This window comes from Oncorhynchus clarkii, chromosome 12, assembly GCF_045791955.1.
Source record: "Oncorhynchus clarkii lewisi isolate Uvic-CL-2024 chromosome 12, UVic_Ocla_1.0, whole genome shotgun sequence".
In the NCBI taxonomy this organism is placed as follows: Eukaryota; Metazoa; Chordata; class Actinopteri; order Salmoniformes; family Salmonidae; genus Oncorhynchus; species Oncorhynchus clarkii.
The window spans coordinates 80,715,416-80,738,611 of NC_092158.1; the positions used below are offsets into that span (position 1 = coordinate 80,715,416).

Consider the following 23,196-nt stretch of genomic DNA (forward strand, 5'->3'; position numbering starts at 1 on the left):
CCTAGTAACAATAACCATCAGATCAGACAAAAATACAACAAAAGGGGATTTTATCATTGTTTCTGATACCAATTTTACAAAGCATACTGCTTTTCCATGTGAAAAATACATTGAGTAACCTTTAAGTAACCACATTATAAAACCATTACATCTGAAGGTCACATAACAACCAGTGAAGATATGAAGAAAACACTCTCAAACACCAATGTGCAGTAATGCTTGTTGTTTGTTGACATTCAGTGAATTTGCGGTATTTTCTGCTGGCTCACTCCATCTTGAAACCTCTACGGAGAGAAATGTAAATGAACTAATAACATGGAAGCGAAAATCACTTTGAAGTAGCCTTGGTTTACTTCGGAGCAGTTGTGCTTGGCTTGTAGTAAATTGCTTAAAGCTCACCGCAAACAAAGCATAATGCAAATTGCATGCAATTAATCATTGAGAGGGAGGTTCCCATTTTTATGATTATTAATGGCCTTTGGCCATGCTGTGGGGTCATCTCACCCCTCTGAAATATTTACATCATAAACAGCATGAATTATGGGGGTTACAGGAAGGGCGCTGCTTTAAAATACAGATTCCTTTATTTTCATCAGCGGTCTCAAGACTAGCCTTCCTTCCACATAGTACTCTATGCTAATGAGAGATCCCTCCACGCCATGTCTGGAGGACTTTTAAGGATTCAAATCGCTCTCTGGTCACTTTCTGGAAGCAGGGAGAGTAGCTTCCAGCTCATTAGCTACACTGTAAGATCAACAGGAGTTGGGCTGACAGACACAATAATAATAATAATAATAGAGATGGAACTCTAATAAAATAGAGGTGTTACTTTTGGAGCTCGGAGAGAAGATAAACCTGGAGGGATGTCTTGGATGGTTTCCCCTCCCACTACTGGTCCTACTGACCTTTGACAGCTTGCTTCTAGAAATAGGAGGCATGGAGGATGCTCTCTTCTCTTGCACTGAGTTTCCTCCTACTAAGAGTGGGCAAGTTCGCTGTTTCACATGTGTTTACTTCCTCAGAGCATCTGTTGATATAAATAAATAACATTTTGACCTAATATCTATTATGTGGGCAGAGATGTTTACGTTGTACTGTACAGTGCTTTTGGAAAGTCCTTTTTTTTATTAAATGATAAAGCCTTATTCTGATATTGATTAAATAAAATACAAAACCCTCAGCAATCTACATACAATACCACATAATGACTAAGCTAAAACAGGTTTTCAGAAATTTAGAAAAAACAGAAACACCTTATTTACATAAGTATTCAGGACCCTTTGCTATGAGACTCGAAAATTAGCTCAGGTGCATCCTGTTTCCATTGATCATCCGTGAGATGTTTCTACAACTTGATTGGAGTCCACCTGTGGTAAATTCAATTGACCGGACATAATTTGGAAAGGCACTCACCTGTCTATATAAGGTCCCACAGTTGACAGTGCATGTCAGAGCAAAAACCAAGCCATGAGGTCGAAGGAATTGTCCGTAGAGCTCCGAGACAGGATTGTTTCCAGCACAGATCTGGGTAAAGATACCAAAAAATGTCTGCAGCAATTGAAGGTCCCCAAGAACACATTGGCCTCCATCATTCTTAAATGGAAGACGTTTGGAACCACCAAGACTCTTCTTAGAGCTTGCCGCCCGGCCAAACTGAGCAATCGGGGGAGAAGGGCCTTGGTCAGGGAGGTGACCAGGAACCCGATGGTCACTCTGACAGAGATCTATAGTTCGTCTGTGGAAATGGGAGAACCTTCCAGAATGACAACCATCTCTGCAGCACTCCACCAATTAGGCCTTTATGGTAGATTGGCCAGACGGAAGCCACTCCTCAGTAAAAGGCACATGACAGCCCACTTGGAGTTTGCCAAAAGGCACCTAAATACTCTCAGACCATGAGAAACAATATTATCTGGTCTGATGAAACCAAGACTGAACTCTTTGGCCTGAATGCCAAGTGTCACGTCTGGAGGAAACCTGGCACCATCCCTACGGTGAAGCATGGTGGTGGCAGCATCATGCTGTGGGGATGTTTTTCAGCGGCAGGGACTGGGAGATTAGTCAGGTTTGAGGCAAAGATGAACGGATGTAAACCTGCTCCAGAGTACTCAGGTACTCAGAATGGGGTTAAGGTTCACCTTCGAACAGGACAATGACTCTAAGCACACAGCCAAGACAATGCAGGATTGGCTTTGGGACAAGTCTCTGAATGTCCTTGAGTGGCCCAGCCAGAGCCCGGACTTGAACCCAATCGAACATCTCTAGAGAAACCTGAAAATAGCCATCCAATCCGACAGAGCTTGAGAGGATCAGCAGAGAGGAATGGAAGAAACTCCCCAAATATAAGTATGCCAAGCTTGTAGTGTCATACCTAAAAAGAATCGAGGCTGTCATCGCTGCCAAAGGTGCTTCAACGTGAACTGAGTAGAGTGTCTGAATACTTATGCAAATGTAATATTTCCTTTTTTATATGTACACAAATTTCTAAAAACCTGTTATTGCTTTGCCATTATGGGTTATTGTGTTGATGAGGGTAAACAACTATTTAATCAATCTTATAATAAGGCTGTAACATAACAAAATGTGGAAAAAATCAAGGGGTCTAAATACTTTCCGAATGCACTGTATATACTGTACTGTACAAAGCGTGAGAGGATGTTTGTTAATGTATTTATATATAAAGGTATAAACATTGTTATTTTCTATCTTGACTTATGCCTGGTTTATCCAGCAATTAGTGGTCCTGAATATCCATGTGGTGTTAAGAATGAAGAATAATGAAAGTATTATATTCTATAAACTGCAATTCAATTCTAATTCTATTCTATATTGCATTATATGCTATCCTATTCTCTATGACAGCGTCAGACTAGTGTTACCTCATCCAGTGCAGAAAGAAAGGAAATCGTCCTTGGAGCAGATCATCAGGAGAGAGAGGAAGCCTCCACCTCCTGTTGTTTGTCCGGGATGCCAAACTCACGGCACACTGTGCCAGGCCCCATGGGGGCACCCAGGCCGGCCGGAAAAGACAGAGCTGTTGGCCGACTGAGGGATGGCCAGAGCCAACATGACGCCCATGCCAGGGAGAGAAACTGTGTCCAGCTTCAGCTAGCTAACGCCTCGCTCCCCTTCCCCATGGGTGCTGAGCAGACCTCAGGGGAAGGATGCTACCATCAGGGAAGCACTGGTCCATCCGGGCTGCACCGGCAGACACACATTTTGAGCACAGCCCCCCATGTGGCGGTGAGTGGGAGGTTGTGGCTAGGCAGGCTGGCATTTGTAACAGAGCTCCTAGCCCCAGCTTCTCATGTGGAGGGATACTGCAGCTCCACTGTGTATTCCTCTCTCTCTTATCGCTCTTAACATCGATGGCTAATTTAAGTCAAAGCTCTGCATGCTGCCAGTGAGCACTGAATAACGTGACCATTTCCACTTTCCATTTCATGTCCCCAGATTAGAGAGAATATCACGAGGCACGTGTCAAGCAGTCTTTTTGCCAGCTCTTTCCCAAATATGCACACTTGACATTAAAAAGTAGAGGAGGCGGTAAAATGAAGGCACTCCGCCATTTTCAAGTTGAACATCTTCACAGAGTTATTGCAATCTAATGGTATTGTGACTTTTCTCTCGTATACAGGAGAGCAAGCTGTCAAATGACAAACTTACTTAAGTATTCCACTCAGTCTCACACTCAGAAAAGTATAATGGTGTTTTTGTTACGCAGTGTCAGACTTATCATCCGTTTATGTAATACTGCTTTGATTATTCATAAACTAATTAATCCTAATCCTTTTTGTGATATGGCAGATGCATTTAGTACACACTGTGCTGTTGAATTACAGGTTTTACTTTACCATAAAATAATTGGTAATTCTTCTTTAAACTAAATCGGTTTAACTTTCTATGTTTTAACTCATGTACACCACCAGGTGTAAAAAGTACTGCAAATATGAGCTATTTCTCTGCTCCTCAGTAGACCCGCACCAAATGCTACTGCTCTTATTCTGTCTTTGGCTAGAGAGCCATTTGTTTGCCAGTGTACAATAATGGCGGCGGAAACAGGTGGAATATTGCTGCAGCAGCTCACCCATATGGACCAAAGTCTCGCTTGCCAAGTCCAAAATTCACACTTACAAGCACATCTGGAGCAGAATCTCCATATTAATTGGCAGTTAATGTGTTTAGACACAACAAGGATTAAGCCGTGAGGGAAGTTGGTTGACCTGGGTGGGTCAGAGGAAAGGTGAATACTCAGTTTGACAGACAGAAGGGAGAGGATGTCCAAGACAAGTGTGGGCTGAGGCAAACAACTTATTAAATAAACATCCCAGCTTTTCGACAACATCTGTTGGCACAATGTTGTTCTACTTGTGCTATATTACAGGCTGGCTGTCACGCCCTGACCGTAGATTGCTTTGTATGTTTCTATTTTTAGTTTGGTCAGGGTGTGATGTGGGTGGGTATTCTATGTTTTCTTCTATGTTTTTATTTCTATGTGTTTGGCCTGGTATGGTTCCCAATCAGAGGCAGCTGTCAATTGTTGTCTCTGATTGAGAACCATACTTAGGCAGCCTGGTTTCGCCCTTGAGTTGTGGGTAGTTGTTTTCTGTTTTGTGTATTCACCTGACAGAACTGTTTCGTTTCTTCCTTTCACTTTCTTATTTTGTTTTGTATGTTCAGTCTAATAAATTAACATGGACATTTACCACGCTGCATATTGGTCCGATCCTTCCTACTCCTCCTCAGACGACGAAGAGATTCGTTACACTGGCGCTCGAATACGGCTAACAATTCCAAAACAAAGATGGAGAAATAACTACTTTAGCCCACAATAAAGCTCAAATTGGTCAAGCCCCACTGTATCTCCATCCCGTCACTGACTGACACACACCCTGATTAGTGCCGGGATGTCTGACCCACACGAGGCATTTAAAGAGAACAGGCAGCACTTCTTCAGGGGTCAAGCAGACCTCATTTAATCTGAAATAGAAGATAGAGCCAGGCACCTGAGCCCTTTAGACACGCCTCCCCTGTGGTCCTCCTAACGCCTCCCCAAGACTGGCTCCACTGTGTCCTCTCTGTCTCTCAGAGGGTTCAGATTAGACAGGCATCCTAATGAGAGATTTAGTGTATAGAGATAATTATGGGGAAAGGCGACATCTCTCTTAGGCCTAATGAGGGAGATAAGGGTTCTTCAGTGACTCCTCCTCCCACCCTGTCACTGGATGGGCCTTCTAGTTGTCAAACACAATCAGCTGGAAAAACACACTCGCCCAAGTCATGTCTAGACACACGCCAAGTGCAGACACTCCCTCAGACATATCCACACACAAACTGATGAATACACACACAGAGCGATACACACACAGAGAGATACACACACAAACACAGTCCAGTGTGTACTAACCGACACCGGCGGCTACGCTGCTAGCGCACGTCTCTTCTGCCTTTAATGCAATCCCTGATATCTCTGACGTTCCATAAATCAACCACCTGGCAGATTAGGGGGCAAAATGAGTGAACTAAATCAAAAATGTGTGCTCTTGTTTATTGCTTTAGAGAGTTAGCTGGAGAAGCGGAAGCCACCGTGCGATGATGAGGCAGCCCCTCTGGAGATGGCCGTTCACACACACTGGCAGAGGAGCTAATACAGACTTTCATTAGGAGGTACACTTCAACACAGTGTCGTAGTATTTACAGTCTCACACTGGGGAAACAAATAAACTGCGTGATTAACAAGTTTTCCTGATGCCTGGTGCTTCACTGTGCGCACACCAGAGTGCCACCTCGCCGACATAATGATTCTTAATGGTTTCTTAATGACTTCTTAATGACTTCATCAGGAAGATCCTGCAACAGCACATTCTGACAAGCAGGGCCACCCCTGAGACCTAAGATCACACCACAGTGATTCCCTCATGTCGTTTCTGTTCATATAGCGCAAGCTTTAAATCTGCATGGCTGAGATATCTCTGCAGGCCCAAAAGTCAATAGCATCTGATTCATTACTACAGACACGTGACGTGACCTGAGCAGGGAAATACACTACGAAGCAAATAAGGCTGTCAGCTTTGATGTTGGGAATTTCAAAGGAATCATATCAAAATAATCCTTTCATGTTTAAAGAGATGGAGACATTAAATGTAGTCAGGGTGAAAAACAGCATACACAAGCCCTGCAGTGACTTTAGAAGTGGTCTGGTACAAAGAGATTGTCTGGGAAAGGACACGTATTGGTGATGTTGTTGACACCTGCCCAGACAAAAGGTTGCTACTCAAACAACTAGTAAAGAATAAAAAGGGGTCGTTGAGTTGAGGAAACACACTGCGGTCATTGGTTTAAACTTCTCCAAGCATTTAATAACATAGAATTTTCCGGGTCACCTCAATGTCAGTGAACAACAGATACTTTGAAGCGTGAAGTACATTTAGCGTGGGCCATTGGAGACTGGCATGTCACTTCCCGCCAGTGTATACCAGTTAGACTGACAAATTGCTGAGGTAACTGTGGGAGCTAAAAGCTCAGTAACCATTTCATCTAGACCATGTTCTACTGGGAGATTAAAACGAGGATCTTGTCTCTCCTTGCATAAATTCATCATTATTTCAGTAAAATATGACTCACAACATTGCTCCATAGACCACTATCCTCTTCATTCCGCTGAGCCACTGACAACAGGTCAAAGATTTATGTGATCAGAAATGTGTTTACACATCCCTTTAAAAAAATACATTTTCAAAATGAAAAGCCCTCCGATATAAATCACAGCTGGGTTAAATAACGTGTCAAGTTGATTTCTGGAAAACAAGCGAGAGAAGCAAATCATTTTATCATATCCATAAGGGTCGTACGGTGGGCATTCAATCACGTACGCATTTAACAATTGGTTAACAAATTGTATTGGCAAAGAAGCGGCGACTGCACGGCAAATTACACCTGTCCTGATGGATGTCCTCTTTACGGCCTGGGAAAGCAGGCCGAAGGGCCGTGGAGAGATGACTAGACGTCAGCCAGCCAAGCACTCAAACATGATGCATGGCCAGCCATGTGTCACCGTTTGGCAAAGATGAGAGGAAAATATGCACCTCCCAGATTCCTGGGCACAGATCACAGACAAACACGCTCTCATGTTAATCCACTGACCACAGGGAGGCCGAAGGGGCTTTAGTTTGGGTACGGGGTGATATGATTCCCTTTAATCATTGCTGCACCTGAAGTTCTGTTTGGCCTTTTGATCAAATGAGGCCAAACGATCAGATTGCCAAACGTGTTCACTACTCCAAAAATTATAGATGTATCTACAGTCAGGTCCAAAATGACTGGCACACTTGATAAAGATGAGCAAAACATACAAATACTGAGCTATATTGTATGCTAAAATAATTGTCTAATTATAAAATGTCATACTAATAAAATTGCTCAGAGAAAGAGATTTTGTAATATGTTTTTCTCTTAAAAAGATAGGGGTAGAGAGATTTGCCACCCCTGTTTTTAATAACTTTTAATACCTCACCTTGCGAGGATATAATGGCACTGAGCCTTTTCTAAAATGTTTTATGAGATTGGAAAACACAATGGGAGGGATCTTAGACCATTTCTCCATATAGAATCTTTCCAGATCCTTGATATCCTTCATCTGCTCTTATGTTATTATTTTTAATGAACAAAATACCAAAGCAGAAACAATACAACAACATGCCCACACTCACCCTCAATCACACACAACAACATGCCCACACTCACATACAATCACACACAACAACATGCCCACACATTGCCACTTTAACCAGGCAAGTCAGTTAAGAACAAATTCTTATTTTCAATGACGGCCTAGGAACAGTGGGTTAACTGCCTGTTCAGGGGCAGAACGACAGATTTGTACCTTGTCAACTCGGGGGTTTGAACTTGCAACCTTCCGGTTACTAGCCCAACGCTCTAACCACTAGGCTACCCTGCCGTCCCTTGCCCACAATAGCACACAAAAACCCCAAAATAGCCCTCTGCCTTCCAAAACAATGCTGTGTCCCTGCGCCACTCGGAACCAGGATAACCCTAACACCCAACAGGCGCACAACTACAACCAGCCAGCAAGTTGAAACCCCAGAGCCCCTCCCAGCCCTGACCGGCACGCAAACGTGGCACAAGTAGCCGTCACCTCCATTCAAGCACCACACTCTCCGAGATTGTCCACATACTGCCTCCAAACTCTGTCAAATATGTCTGGTCTTTGTTTGACTTTATAATATATAGAGTCTAGGGGGAAGTAATTAGATAGTTCTGTCCTCCAGTTTGTTATTAAGGGTGAATATGAGGCTTTCCAATGTATTGCAGCATTTAGACCTAGATAACAAAACTTTCTCTGATATTCATCACCAATATTTACATTTCCCAACAGACATAATAGTGGAGGTAGATGGATATTAGACACAATGAAATGGTAGCACATACAGTATATTATCCCAATATGGTGTTAGTTTGTCACAGGACCACAGCATTGTGATTGTTGTATCTCCAACAGGAATGTGACATTTCTGGGTGCATTACATGCATCCTGGCAGGAGTGTAATAGGTCCTTATGAATTATATAACAGTAGTAGGTTGTAGGAGCAGGTATGAACATGTTCACGTATCTGTGACCAACGGTTCTCCTCAATTTGTTTCAGTATCTATGCTCGATGCCTTTGGTTCCTCCAGACTTTGTCGAAGCGATTGAATAAGATTTCTGAATTGTAAGAACTACAAGAAATCGGCCACATGCTCCAAATTCCTGATGCCAGTTAAGAACCAGGACTGAAATGTGTCATTAAATGTTGGAGGTGAGGTCACCCCAAATAGGGGTGCTTGGCAATATTGCTTCTTTCCACCTCATTCATTTATGTAAATCTTCCCAAATACGAATGAGAATCATTGGATTGTCCGTTTTTTTCTTCAATGCCTTGGGCCTGAACTAGTAAATATATTTTAGATCACAGGGTATAACATGTATGTCTTCTATACTCCTCCATGGACAAGGATTGTCTGCTGTACATTGTGTAAGTGAACGCAGTTGTGCAGCCCAGTAATACATCTTAACATGATGCAGTCCAAGACCTCCAGCTTCATAGTGTTAAACAGTCTATTTGACTCTTAAGGTCTTTCCTGCCCAAATAAAGTTGGAGAGCAGGCCATTTATTGTATTTAAAAAGTTGGATGGAATTGAAACTGACAAGGCCTGGAATAAGTATATCAGCATTGGTAATATAGTCATTTTGATTATGTTGATCCTACAGAACATAGAAATAGGGAGAGATCTCCATCTCTGAACATCAGAGTCAAGCCTATCTATTAAAGGACAGTAATTCACTGTATATGCCTCCTCCAGATTGCATGGTATCAGTACACCCAGGTATTGCATATGTGTCTTTGTCCATTTCCACTTCAATGTACTTCCTGAGATTGAAAAGTCATAATTAGAAAGTATAAGTAAGGATAAGCAACATAGGCTTTAGTAATTTGGGAAGAAAGTGTCTGTAACATTCCACTGGGAGTACATCATTACCAGGAGAGTTCCTGTTTTGTACATTATAGATGGCCTCCAACAGTTTACCTGGGGTAATGTTTCTATCATATACATTTTCTCTGCTTCACTTATAGTTGCTAAAATGGCCTCATTAAGGAAATAGTTTATATCATCCTTTGAATGTTTTCAGATTCATACAGTTTGTGATGAAAGGTTTTAAAGACTCAGTTATTTCAGAAGTATCCATTGTTATGCTACCATCTGGGGTTTGAATGCTATGGATGATATGTTCTTCTTCCTTACTTTACCAAGCAAGCATTTTCCCTGCACTTTCACCTTGCTCAACGTTTTGGTGCTTGGATTTCATGGCAGCAATCTCTGCATACCGGGTGTTTATTGTGCCATATTCAAGCTTCAAAGTGTTCAACTGTTGAAGGATGTCAACCTTTGTATCTAAACTGTGTGGATTTTCTGTTCTAGTATTTCTAACCACAGGTTTTCAATAGGGTTCAAGTCTGGAGATTAAGATGGCCATTGCAAAATGTGGATTCTCTGGACAATTAACAATTTATTTGTGGATATTGACAGTTGGGCTTATTGACTTGCTGGAAGATCCACTTGCGGCCAAGTTTCAGCCTCCTAGCAGAGGCAAACAGGTTTATGGCTAAACTGTCCTGGTACTGGGCAAAGTACCACAGGACCAGAGGAAGCAGAATAGCCCCATAACATCAAAAATACTACACCATATCTTAGAGGAGGTATGGAGTTATTTTTTCTTACGTAACTTTCTTTGACACCAAACCTGCCACTAGTGGGCGTGGCCAAAGAGCTCTATTTTCATGTCATCCAACGAATGTAAATGCCTGGAGTTTGCTAAATGGCATTGGCACTTGAATTGGAACTGGTGCTATGATCAGACAACATAAAAATAAGGCTCTTTGGCCGCGCACTCCAGTGGTGGTTTTGGCATCGAAATAAGAATGCATATGCAGAAAAGAACCCCATACCTACCATCTTTCTACAGGTCCTGGGGCCCTTGTTAAGGTCAACAGCATCATGAACTTCACCCAGTACCAGGACATTTTTGCCAAAAACGTGGTTGCCTCTGCTAGGAGGCTGAAACTTGGGACGTAAGTAGATCTTCCAGCAAGACAATAACCCCAAGCACACATCAAAATCCACAAATGGTTAATTGACTACAAAAATCAACATTTTGCAATGGCCATCTCAGTCTCCGGACTTGAACCCCATTGAAAACCTGTGGTTTGAATTGAAGAAGGCAGTTCATAAGTGCAGACAAAGGATATCAAGGATCTGAAATAATTATGTATGGAGAAATGGTCTAAGATCCCTCCTAATGTGTTCCCCAATGTCATAAAACATTTTATAAAAAGGCCCAGTGCCGTTATTTTCGTAAGGTGAAGTATTGAAAGGTATATAAAACAGGGGTGCAAATCATTTTGACCCCTATCTTCTTATGAAATAAATATTACTTGTTAAACAAAATCTGTTTCTCTGAGCAATTATATAAGTATAAAATAATAATTTCCCAATTGTTTTAGCATACAATATAGCTCAGTAGTTGTTACATTTATTTTTTGGTCTTTTTTCCTGACTGTACATTAACTTTTGAGAAAAAAAACAATATGTAACAGCTTTATGGGTGAGAGAGGAGCCTTATTTGTGAATGTTCTGTTCTGTGTGGCTCCATAGTGTGTCAAAGTCATGCATTGTGACTTCCTCCAGAGGCCTGTGAAACACATCCTGTATCAATTAGAACACTGGGGAGTCTGACTAGATGTGGAGAGGAGACCTAGAGAACACACAGCTCCACCGTGTTGACGATCCACAACAACGTCTGGAGCAACAACACAAGACGGACAAACTGACTGACTGGCTGGGTAGCTGGCTGGGGCCCCAAGGTGGACCAGGATTCACTCCTTGTTCCAATTTGCAAGGGGGATTACTTATTTTTCATTATTCCACATTTATATATATATATTATTGGGCTCTCCATTCATTTTTTAAAGCACCTGAAGGAAAACCAGATCAAGCAAACTGCATAAATACTGTCAGATGGAATAGATGATGACAGCGGGTCAAGTTGCGAGTGAGTCACGTCTCTCGGCTCCTGGAAGAAAGTGATTACCGTAACACGTCGCTGACAATCTCGCCCAAGATAATCCTATTTCTCACATGGAGCTCAAATTGTATTATGTCACTATGTTTTTCGCATATTGTATCAAAAACTGGATAAAGATATGCACACTATCAGGGAAATTAAGAACAAGAGGAAAAAACGTAGCCCCGGGGTTGGCATTGAGGCATGTCATTTTGTTGAGCTCTCTGGTTTCTGAGCAAAGATGGTTTCTCTGGCGGTTGAGTAGAAAGAGACAGAGACAGAGAGAGAGAGAGAGAGAGAGAGAGAGAGAGAGAGAGAGAGGGGGGGGGGAGAAAGAACGTGTGGCGTAAAGGCTTGCTCTCCACCCAGATGAACAGATGGCACCGCCTAAGTGCAGAGATTCATTTTATATCTCCATCCCATGTTGCCGCGCGGCAGACGTGGGCTTTCTCTTTTTTCAGATGTTATTTTACAGGATGATGGATACACACGATGCTTAAGCTAATGAGGAGTGGGTGTTTCTTTGTCTTTATTTCCTCCTCTCTCTCTCCCGCTCACTCTGCCTCCCTCTCCCGCTTTCACATCACCTTCCCTTGCAGAGCTCATGCTAGCCATTCTCCCTCAAACCCACGCCTAGAGCTCAAACCTATACAGGCTTTTGGATATGCCCCACAATCTGAGTAGTCGGTGTTTACAGCTGGTGTTAAGACCTGGGTGGATTCCTGAAATCACAGTTGACTGGATGAAGTGAAGCACGATGAAGTGAAGCAAGATGATGCTCAAGACTTGAACACACTCTCAACAGTCCCTCTGTTACATCCCTTCAAAAGCTACATAAAACCTTGCCGTTCACCAGGAGAGATGCAAATGAGTGCTATGAACAGATGAACAGGAAGAGTCTGAATTGGGAGAGAAGCCAAGAAGGCCCAGCAGCCAATGAGGATGCTCCCACACACCAGGCAGGTAAACTTGCCGGGTCGTTAATGGCTGTTGTTTACTGAAGCCTCCCAATAGAGGAGACTAGCTGACCCATGTCTGCAGCCAGTGAGTGGTACAAATGGCAAACATCTCCTGGAGTCATTATTTATGCAGGAATGCCCTTGGGAGTCTTTGCACTTGTTTACACAGTCACGGCACAGTCCATTCATGACGGCTTCAAGTAAATGAGCCGCTATCCACCAATTTGTCCTGGATGACGAGGCTTTGAGACCCCGCTACCCAACGCCACTGGGGGAAGGAGGGGGGACGGCACGGAACACAACCCCTCTGTACTGTAAACAACCAACCTGAAACCAGGGACACAAAGACCCAAGGGTATGGGAAAGTTCTGTGGTGCTGACGGGAGCAGATCACAGTGTTTCTAGGATACTTGGATAAAGGGCGAAATCTCTGCCTTTGCTTAGTACTTGAAAATGTGTATGCATTAGATATGTCAATGCAAATGATACACAGAGAGAGGAATGATGGAGGGAATTCAATTTGGCACTTAAAGAATTCAAAGCAAAACAACTCCTCCGTACAGTTCTCAGGTTCTCCTACAAAGCGGTCAGAAAGAAGATAAGCGTAAGACATGGCTGAGAGGGAGGAAAAATGGGCTAATTTAACATGCTTCCCCCTTAACCAATCCAAACCTCCAGAGTTTAATTGCTGGGAGGCAACGTTATCCCCTGCAACATTGTGTCTGTCTCTTGGCTGGGATTCAAATGGGTACCTGCTGTATCCACTCCCTACACAATACGGTGCCCACTGAGCCATATCATCCTCTTCAGGAGAGGCACATAAAAAAAACTCCTCTTCCCCATCTTTGTCATGGTGTTTATTTTGAATAAGAGCAATCAGTACCACCATGTACAACACAACACACCGGTGAGCCATAGAGAAGGTGACACAGAACAGGACTTAAACAAAGAGACTTTTGATTTGCTGCTGAGAGATTTGAGGCTATTTTTCCATTCCTCCCCGCAACTCCCTGGAGTGGCCATATTTCTGCTTATGTTCAAATGTGAATCAGTCACATGGGCTGTTGGATTCCTGCTGAATCATCCTACGCTCCATCACCGAGCCAGCCCTGCGCTTTTCAAAGTAACTACTCTCTATGCAAGAAGAAAACAAACACAAACCCATGCCACGTCTCCTTCTGACACCACTTTCAAGTTCCCTTGAAAAGGAAAATGATGACTAGCTTTGAGGTGAGTGTGAAAAGATTCAACACATTTCCACCCAACTGCAGAAACGGACTAATTTGAATGAGATCTATTGTATACTGCAGTTCAGTGATAGATTTTAGTTAAATCAAACATGCGTTCGTATTTCATAGTGAAGTAAACAAGTAACTCTGCTATTTGATGCTGAGAGTGAGACTGTCATTGAGTACACAGGACACAGGGAAAGACTAATTCCTGATAATATTGTCTTTTGGTAGAGTATACAATTTACTTCTTTCTTATAATTTTTAAAATTAAATGATATTTTATTAACAATACATAACATTCATATACAAACGACAACATCATACAAACATCAACTACATCACACCTGCCCAGACCCACTAGCCCCCCCCCCCCCCCCATGTCCGGCGCCCACATCACTTTCTGCCACATGAAGGTTTACTTCTAAGATAACTTTATTCATATGAGGATAAGGAACCAGTATCCTACATGTTGGTGAAAGGAGCCTCGTTCTGTAGTATATGTAACAGCTATCTACACAGGGTGGTAAATGTTCACATTTGTAACAGTCTTACCTGTCTCAGAGGTCAGTAGATCACTGTTCGCTGGTCTTGGGGCTAATAGTCATTGTCTAGTGCCGTGTAAGTCTTCAGTGGTGCTGCAAGCCTAAGCCAGTCTCAGCATCACTCTGTGTGAAGCAGCGTCTGCGAGACAAAGGACAGCAACATCTGCTATGAAACACCACAGTATGTACTGTATCAAACATCCCATTTATAGGTCTGTGTGGAACCATTCTGACACTGTGGCTCCTCCTCACACAGGGCTACAGTAGTTTCCCTGATACCACTTCATGTGGTAATGTTGCTTCGCCAGGGGAGGTATGGCTAATGCTGCCTTAGCTTGAGGCTGTATTATAAGTGGCACACTCAGCATAATAGTGTTACTGAGTGAGAGGAGCTATTTTAAGCATCCACTTGTGTTGGCAAATATTAGTGGAATGAAACTAGTTGTGTCTATTAAACTGATATTCATAGGCTAGCCCTGTATTAAAGCGCAGGAGACTAACCATAGAAGCTATATGTCAACAGGGATAACCTTCTGTTTCATTGTTAGGGAAAATGCATTCAGAATGCAATCAAATAACAAGGGAGCACAGGCTGAACATGAAAGGCTACATGAAGGAACACAAGCTCCTTCTAGAGGTCACAAACACATAACAATGATACACTGCTGACAAGGGGAAAATATGAGGACTTTTGAAGCACTGTGGAAATGTATGAAGAAACGGATGTAAGGGTCATTTTACAGAGCAATACCATTAACACTGCTGCCCTTGTCTGTACTGGAACAGACACGCACACTCGCACACACACACACACACACACACACACACACACACACACACACACACACACACACACACACACACACACACACACACACACACACACACACACACACACACACACACACACAAACACACACACACACACACTCTTTTACTCTCTCTATTACACACACACACAAGCACACTTTTACTCTCTTTATCACACACACACACACACACACACACACTCTCGCTCTCCCTCACACACACACACCTTCCCACAAAACAACATTTGTCTCTCTTCATTCCTTCTCTTTTCTCCTCTGAGTAGGAGAGGTGGACATTTTAACTGCGTCTGCCAGGAGATGTCTTCCTTTCACCTTGACGGCCATATAATGAACTTTCTCATTTTGAGCTGAGCTGAGCTGAGCTTACACAGTCAGTCAGCTATTTTCTCTTAGAGAACTTATTTTCTTTCGTCTTCTGTCATATCCCTCTGTGGTTTTGTCAGGGTGATCTCCAGAGTGAACGTGTGCCTTTATATTAAAGAGATGGGAGACATTTGTGTTGGGTATTCAAGCATCCACTTCATTTAAGGTCCCAATATAACATAAAGTAGGGAGGGTACTGATACGATTGTCTTTTTTTAAATGGGGCCAAATATTAACTAAGTATTTAAGTCTAGGTATTCTATAATAACCAGAAGGAAAAATGGCAAAGAAAATCCATTTGTTTTTGATTCCAATTATGTAACAAGATACTATAACAGTATGGATTTACTTCCTGTATCAATACATACAGTGTACTCTGGAAGGGGACATTTACCGGGCATCATGGACACATGCACGCACGCACACACACACACACACACACACACACACACCATTGCACACATTTGCACACACGGTGGGCTGGCAGGGTGCGTTCATAGACAGCTGGTGAAGACAGGGTGTGCTCTGGCTGCTAGAAGGAGCTGATTCAGGTGACATCTGTGCCTCCTGTTGCAGTGCAATAGTAGAAACACTAAAAGTGAATTACAACATTAATGACAGTGCTCTGCAAGCTGTCGTTCCACATTACACATCCATTATTCCTTGCATGGCTACTCAGAGGAATCGTTAAGGAATAGCCCCCCCAAAAATGCCTCTCTCTTTCTCTCGCCATCAATCTACCTATCATTCATCATTCACATACCTCCCAATTTCCCACTTTTAAAGGCCCTATACAGCCATTTTATATCAATATCAAATTTCTGTGCAACCTTGGTGAAATCTCATATGTGAGTAGTGCAGATGATTGGCCAGTAGTACAACAACATGTACAGTGCCTTGCGAAAGTATTCGGCCCCCTTGAACTTTGCGACCTTTTGCCACATTTCAGGCTTCAAACATAAAGATATAAAACTGTATTTTTTTGTGAAGAATCAACAACAAGTGGGACACAATCATGAAGTGGAACGACATTTATTGGATATTTCAAACTTTTTTAACAAATCAAAAACTGAAAAATTGGGCGTGCAAAATTATTCAGCCCCCTTAAGTTAATACTTTGTAGTGCCACCGTTTGCTGCGATTACAGCTGTAAGTCGCTTGGGGTATGTCTCTATCAGTTTTGCACATCGAGAGACTGAAATGTTTTCCCATTCCTCCTTGCAAAACAGCTCGAGCTCAGTGAGGTTGGATGGAGAGCATTTGTGAACAGCAGTTTTCAGTTCTTTCCACAGATTCTCGATTGGATTCAGGTCTGGACTTTGACTTGGCCATTCTAACACCTGGATATGTTTATTTTTGAACCTTTCCATTGTAGATTTTGCTTTATGTTTTGGATCATTGTCTTGTTGGTAGACAAATCTCCGTCCCAGTCTCAGGTCTTTTGCAGACTCCATCAGGTTTTCTTCCAGAATGGTCCTGTATTTGGCTCCATCCATCTTCCCATCAATTTTAACCATCTTCCCTGTCCCTGCTGAAGAAAAGCAGGCCCAAACCATGATGCTGCCACCACCATGTTTGACAGTGGGGATGGTGTGTTCAGCTGTGTTGCTTTTACGCCAAACATAACGTTTTACATTGTTGCCAAAAAGTTCAATTTTGGTTTCATCTGACCAGAGCACCTTCTTCCACATGTTTGGTGTGTCTCCCAGGTGGCTTGTGGCAAACTTTAAACAACACTTTTTATGGATATCTTTAAGAAATGGCTTTCTTCTTGCCACTCTTCCATAAAGGCCAGATTTGTGCAATATACGACTGATTGTTGTCCTATGGACAGAGTCTCCCACCTCAGCTGTAGATCTCTGAAGTTCATCCAGAGTGATCATGGGCCTCTTGGCTGCATCTCTGATCAGTCTTCTCCTTGTATGAGCTGAAAGTTTAGAGGGACGGCTAGGTCTTGGTAGATTAGCAGTGGTCTGATACTCCTTCCATTTCAATATTATCGCTTGCATAGTGCTCCTTGGGATGTTTAAAGCTTGGGAAATCTTTTTGTATCCAAATCCGGCTTTAAACTTCTTCACAACAGTATCTCGGACCTGCCTGGTGTGTTCCTTGTTCTTCATGATGCTCTCTGCGCTTTTAACGGACCTCTGAGACTATCACTGTGCAGGTGCATTTATACGGAGACTTGATTACACACAGGTGGATTTTATTTATCATAATTTGTCATTTAGGTCAACATTGGATCATTCAGAGATCCTCACTGAACTTCTGGAGAGAGTTTGCTGCACTGAAAGTGAAGGGGCTGAATAATTTTGCACGCCCAATTTTTCAGTTTTTGATTTGTTAAAAAAGTTTGAAATATCCAATAAATGTTGTTCCACTTCATGATTGTGTCCCACTTGTTGTTGATTCTTCACAAAAAAATACAGTTTTATATCTTTATGTTTGAAGCCTGAAATGTGGCAAAGGGTCGCAAAGTTCAAGGGGGCCGAATACTTTCGCAAGGCACTGTATGTGATAGTGGAGTGGAATGCTTGTGCCGTCTGCCTGAGGGGACAGGCTGAGAGGAAGACTGGCTGGATGCACACAACCATGATGGCAGGCACCCGGCCGCCTGATAGGCATCACATAGACATCTCCCAGCTGTCACCCTTCACCACACTTTCAATAACTTCAAATCCCCCTAAAACTCATAGAATAGAGGCGCAGTCGATCACTCATAGCTCCCTTCACTCTTCCCTGCTCTACAGGGAAATAACAGCAGAAAGAGAGAAACAGTCAGGATCTCATCCTCTCCTCTCCAACAGGAAAGCACCAGGCACCATCCCCCTAAGGACATGGGGAGAACAAGGCTTTCATCATTTGGGTTAAGAAACAATAACCAAGATTGGTAACACTTTACATTAAGTTGCCCCGATCGCGATGTACAGTAACTACACAGTTATAACTGAAGTAACAACATAGTAGTTCCATAGGTGTTGCTATGTAATTACATAGTAATAAGGTTGTATCGCGACCAGTTATAGCCTAATATTAATACAAAGACCACATGGAAACTTGGAGTAATCTATATATGGTTGGTTAGATGAGGACATCTAGAAGGCTGCTATATATACACTGAACAAAAATATAAACACAACATGCAACAATTTCAAAGACTGAGTTACAGTTCATATAATCTATGGATTTCACATGACTGGGCAGGGGCGCAGCCATGGATGGCCCTGGGAGGGCATAGGCCCACCCACTTGGGATCCAGGCCCACCCACTGGGGAGCCAGGCCCAGCCAATCAGAATAATATTTTCCCCCACAAAACGGCATTATTACAGACAGAAATACTCCTCAGTTTCATCAGCTGTCCAGGTGGCTGGTATCAGACGATCCCGCAGGTGAAGAAGCCGGTTGTGGAGGTCCTGGGCTGGCACGGTTACATGTGGTCTGCGGTTGTGAGGGCAGTTGAATGTACTGCCAAATTCTCTAAAACGACATTGGAGGCGGCTTATGGAAGAGAAATTAACATTAAATTCTCTGGCAACAGCTCTGGTATACATCCCTGCAGTCAGCATGTCAATTGCACTCCACCTTAAAACTTGAGACATCTGTGGCATTGTGCTGTGTGACAAAAATGCACATTTTAGAGTGGCCTTTTATTGTCCCCATCACAAGGTGCACCTGTGTCATGATCATGCTGTTTAATCAGCTTCTTGATATGCCACACCTGTCAGGTAGATGGATTATCTTGGCAAAGGAGAAATGCTCACTAACAGAGATATAAACAAATTTGTGCACACAATTTGAGAGATATAAGTGTCGTGTCTTTGGCATCATTAAAGTGAAGACTGTTATTTTATCAAATCGATTCTCTGTAATTATTATTACGTGATTAAGCTAATCATGTAAATGTAATTAACTAGGAAGTTGGGGCACCAAGGAAATTCTTCAGATTACAAAGTTATAATTTTCCAAATATAACTCTTCAGATATTTTAATATCTGATCAATTAGTCTTCTAATTAATGAATTATTCTTTACCTCATGTTAGTCTCATTCCAAACGTCGTTGTTGTTATCTGCATGAACCCAGCCTTTACTATGAATCATCCATACAATTGTCTTAATCATTTATTTACTAACTAACTAAATAATCACAGAAATGCATAAACAAACAAACAGTAGATATGGTTACAAGGAAATAATAGGGGAGGTTCCCTAGTGGGCTAAGCTGATATGACGACTTGGGGGACAAAGGGAAGTGGGTGTGGACTGAGAAAGGCGGGAAAGACAAAAGAGTCACTACACAGTTGATAATTATATTAATTGAAATGCTAAAATGCTAAAATGCTACATCCTTTGCACATGAACGCTCACTCATTCGGGAATAATTGCAATCAATATATATTTACGCTCAGTGTGTCGTCGTGATCTCTGTTGGAAACGTCTGTCTTTCTGTTGGAAAGTTCACCCAAGCGTCTCTCTGCTTCCCTGGAGTCTTTCGTTGGTTAGAATGGATACTTCAGAGTACCATTCAGAAATGTTCTTATAGAATAAATGTTTCGCCGGTTGTCGGTCTTCACATTACAGGTTGACATAATTTCTAGCTGCAGACTAGTAATTAGAATGTAAGATTTGCTCTTATTTTGTCGGGATCGATAGTCTCAGAGTTGTATGGTGGTATGGTTAGGAGTTCAACAACCATTACAACCTTACCTTATACTGAGGTTTTTGTGGTCTCTACTCAACCTTCGCCCCCTCCGCTGACTGAGGTACGCGTGGTCTGAAGAGGATTTCTTCAGGTGGGTTTTTTATTCGTAACAGTAGAAAAGGGCTGTCCCATAAGCCAGATCATGTCTGTGCTCATGGGGGCGGGCCAATGACTTAGTTCAACTTTAAAGGGAATACAATTCTCTCACATTAACATCATTACATCATTTCACAAATAGTTTCATCTTTACTCATTCATTTTATACAATAATTAGACGCAAACTTCATAATGGAGGCTCCTGTATAAACAGAGTTATGGTAATGTAGCTGTATTGTCTTTCATGAGGTCACAAACATGAAACAAAACGGACCGGGTCGTAGCTATCTTCTTCTGACCATTTACACATTCTCCAAAACATGGACATTGTTCAGTTCTCAAGTTCTGTGATGTAGAAGAAGTTCCTTTGTTCTACTGTCAAACTCTCTATATATACTGCATGGCCAGGAGGAGAGAGTCTCCTCCAGGAATTTACGACCTGAGAGATAGAAGCTGTTTTTCAGTCTCTTGGTCCCAGCTTTGATGCACCTGTACTGACCTCTCACCTTCTGGATGATAGCGGGGTGAACAGGCAGTGGCTCGGGTGGTTGTTGTCCTTGATGATCTTTTTTGCCTTCCTGTGACATCGGGTGCTGTAGGTGTCCTGGAGGGCAGGTAGTTTGCCCCTGTGATGCGTTGTGCAGACCGCACGACCCTCTGGTTGAGTGTGGTGAAGTTGCCATACCAGGCGGTGATAGAGCCCGACAGGATGCTCTCGATTGTGCATCTGTAAAATATGTGAATGTTATAGTTGACAAGCCAAATTTCCTCAGCCTCCTGAGATTGAAGAAGCTCTATTGCTCCTTCTTCACCACGCTGTCTGTGTGGGTGGACCATTTCAGTTTGTCGGTGATGTATACGCAGAGGAACTTTCCACCTTCTCCACTACTGTCCTGTTGATGTAGACGGGTGTTTGCCCCCTCTACTGTTTCCTGAAGTCTACGATCATCTCCTTTGTTTTGTTGACATTGAGTGAGATGTTATTTTCCTAACACCACACTCCGAGGGCCCTCACCTCCTCCCTGTTGGCCGTCTCATCGTTGTTAGTAATCAAGCCTACCACTGTAGTGTCGTCAACAGACTTGATGATTGAGTTAGAAGCGTACATGGCCATGCAGTCATGGGTGAACAGGGAGTACAGGAGTGGGCTGACAACGCTGACAACGTGGGGCCCCATTGTGGAGGATGGAGATGTTGTTTCAACCTTCACCACCTGGGGGCGGCCCGTCAGAAAGTCCAGGACCCAGTTGCACAGGGCAGGGTGACGAGTTTGGAGGGTACTATGGTGTTAAATACTGAGCTGTAGTCAATGAACAGCATTCTTACATAGGTATTCCTCTTGTCCAGATGAGATAGGGCAGTGTGCAGTGTGATGGAGTTTGCATCGTCAGTGGATCTATTGGGGTGGTAAGCAAATTTAAGTGGGTCTAGGGTATCAGGTAGGGTGGAGGTGATATGATCCTTGACTAGACTCTCAAAGCACTTCATGACAGAAGTGAGTGCAACAGGGCAAGTCATTTAGTTCAATTACTTTAGCTTTCTTGGGAACAGGAACAATAGTGGCCATCTTGAAGCATGTGGGGACAGCAGACTGGGATTGGGATAGATGGAATATGTTCGTAAACACACCTGCCAGCTGGTCTGCGCATGCTCTGAGGACGCGACTAGGGATGCCGTCTTGGTCGGCAGCCTTGCAAGGGTTAACACGTTTAAATGTTTTACTCACGTTGGATATGGAGAAGGAGAACCCACAGGTTTTGGTAGCAGACCGTGTCAGCGGCACTGTGTTGTCCTCAAAGCGAGCAAAGAAGTCTGGGAGCAAGACGTTGATGTCCAAGACGGGGCTGGTTTTCTTTTTGTAATCTGTGATTGACTGTAAACTCTGCCACATACGTCTCGTGTTTGAGCCGTTGAATTGAGACTCTACTTTGTCTCTATACAGACGCTTTGCTTGTTTGATTGCCTTATGGAGAAAATAGCTGCATTGTTTTTATTTGGTCATGTTTCCAGTCACCTTGCCATGATTAAAAGCGATGGTTTGCATTTTCAGTTTTGCGCGAATGCTGCCATCAATCCACGGTTTCTGGTTAGGAAAGGTTTTACTAGTCACAGTGGGTAAGACATCTCCGAAGCGCTTGCTAATAAACTCGCTCACTGAGTCAGCGTATACATCAATGTTATCCCAGTCCACGTGATCGAAGCAATCTTGAAGCGTGGAATCCGATTGGTCAGACCAGCGTTGGATAGGCCTGAGCATGGGCGTTTCCTGTTTTAGTTTCTGTCTATAGGCTGGGAGCAACAAAATGGAGTCATGGTCAGATTTGCCGAAGGCAGGGCGGGAGAGGGCTTTGTATGCATCTCGGAAGTTAGAGTAGCAATGACAGGATGTGCCTTGTAACAATTGTTGTTACCAAGTCCTAGCCTATTTATCAACCCTGTTATTCCATATGGATTCAATGATACCTTGTACACCTTGTAGTTGGTAACAAGTAACAAGGTCCGAGTTTGGTTATTAACGTGGTAATTCATAGATGACTTTAAAACGTGTAATTACAAAACATTACTTAAATAGTGGAACAAGAAAATGTGTAATAACATCCATAATTGCACGTGTGGAATAAACTTCAGCAAGTGGCTGTGTAATTACACATTCTTTGTTCCAAATGTTTAATAACTGGAAGCACTACAAACGTATTACCATGTAATTACATAGTAACGCCTATGTAACTACTGCAGTATTACTACAGTTATTACTCTGTAGTTACCTAGCAGTAGGGAAAACTTAATGTACAATTAATTTAAGACGGTTTGACAGCAGTACCCAACTACTATAAATCTGCTCTCTCGTATAG

At 42.8% G+C, this 23,196-nt stretch overlaps 1 protein-coding gene across 1 annotated transcript in view; it reads right to left on the reverse strand.

Moving 5' to 3' along the window:
* LOC139421440 (RNA binding protein fox-1 homolog 3-like) overlaps positions 1–23,196 on the reverse strand; it is a 407,216-nt gene that overhangs the window by 315,523 nt on the left and 68,497 nt on the right. The window contains exon 3 of the mRNA XM_071172349.1: positions 14,365–14,493. The gene's annotated coding sequence lies outside the window, so the exon portion shown is untranslated. The remainder of the gene's footprint in view (positions 1–14,364; positions 14,494–23,196) is intronic.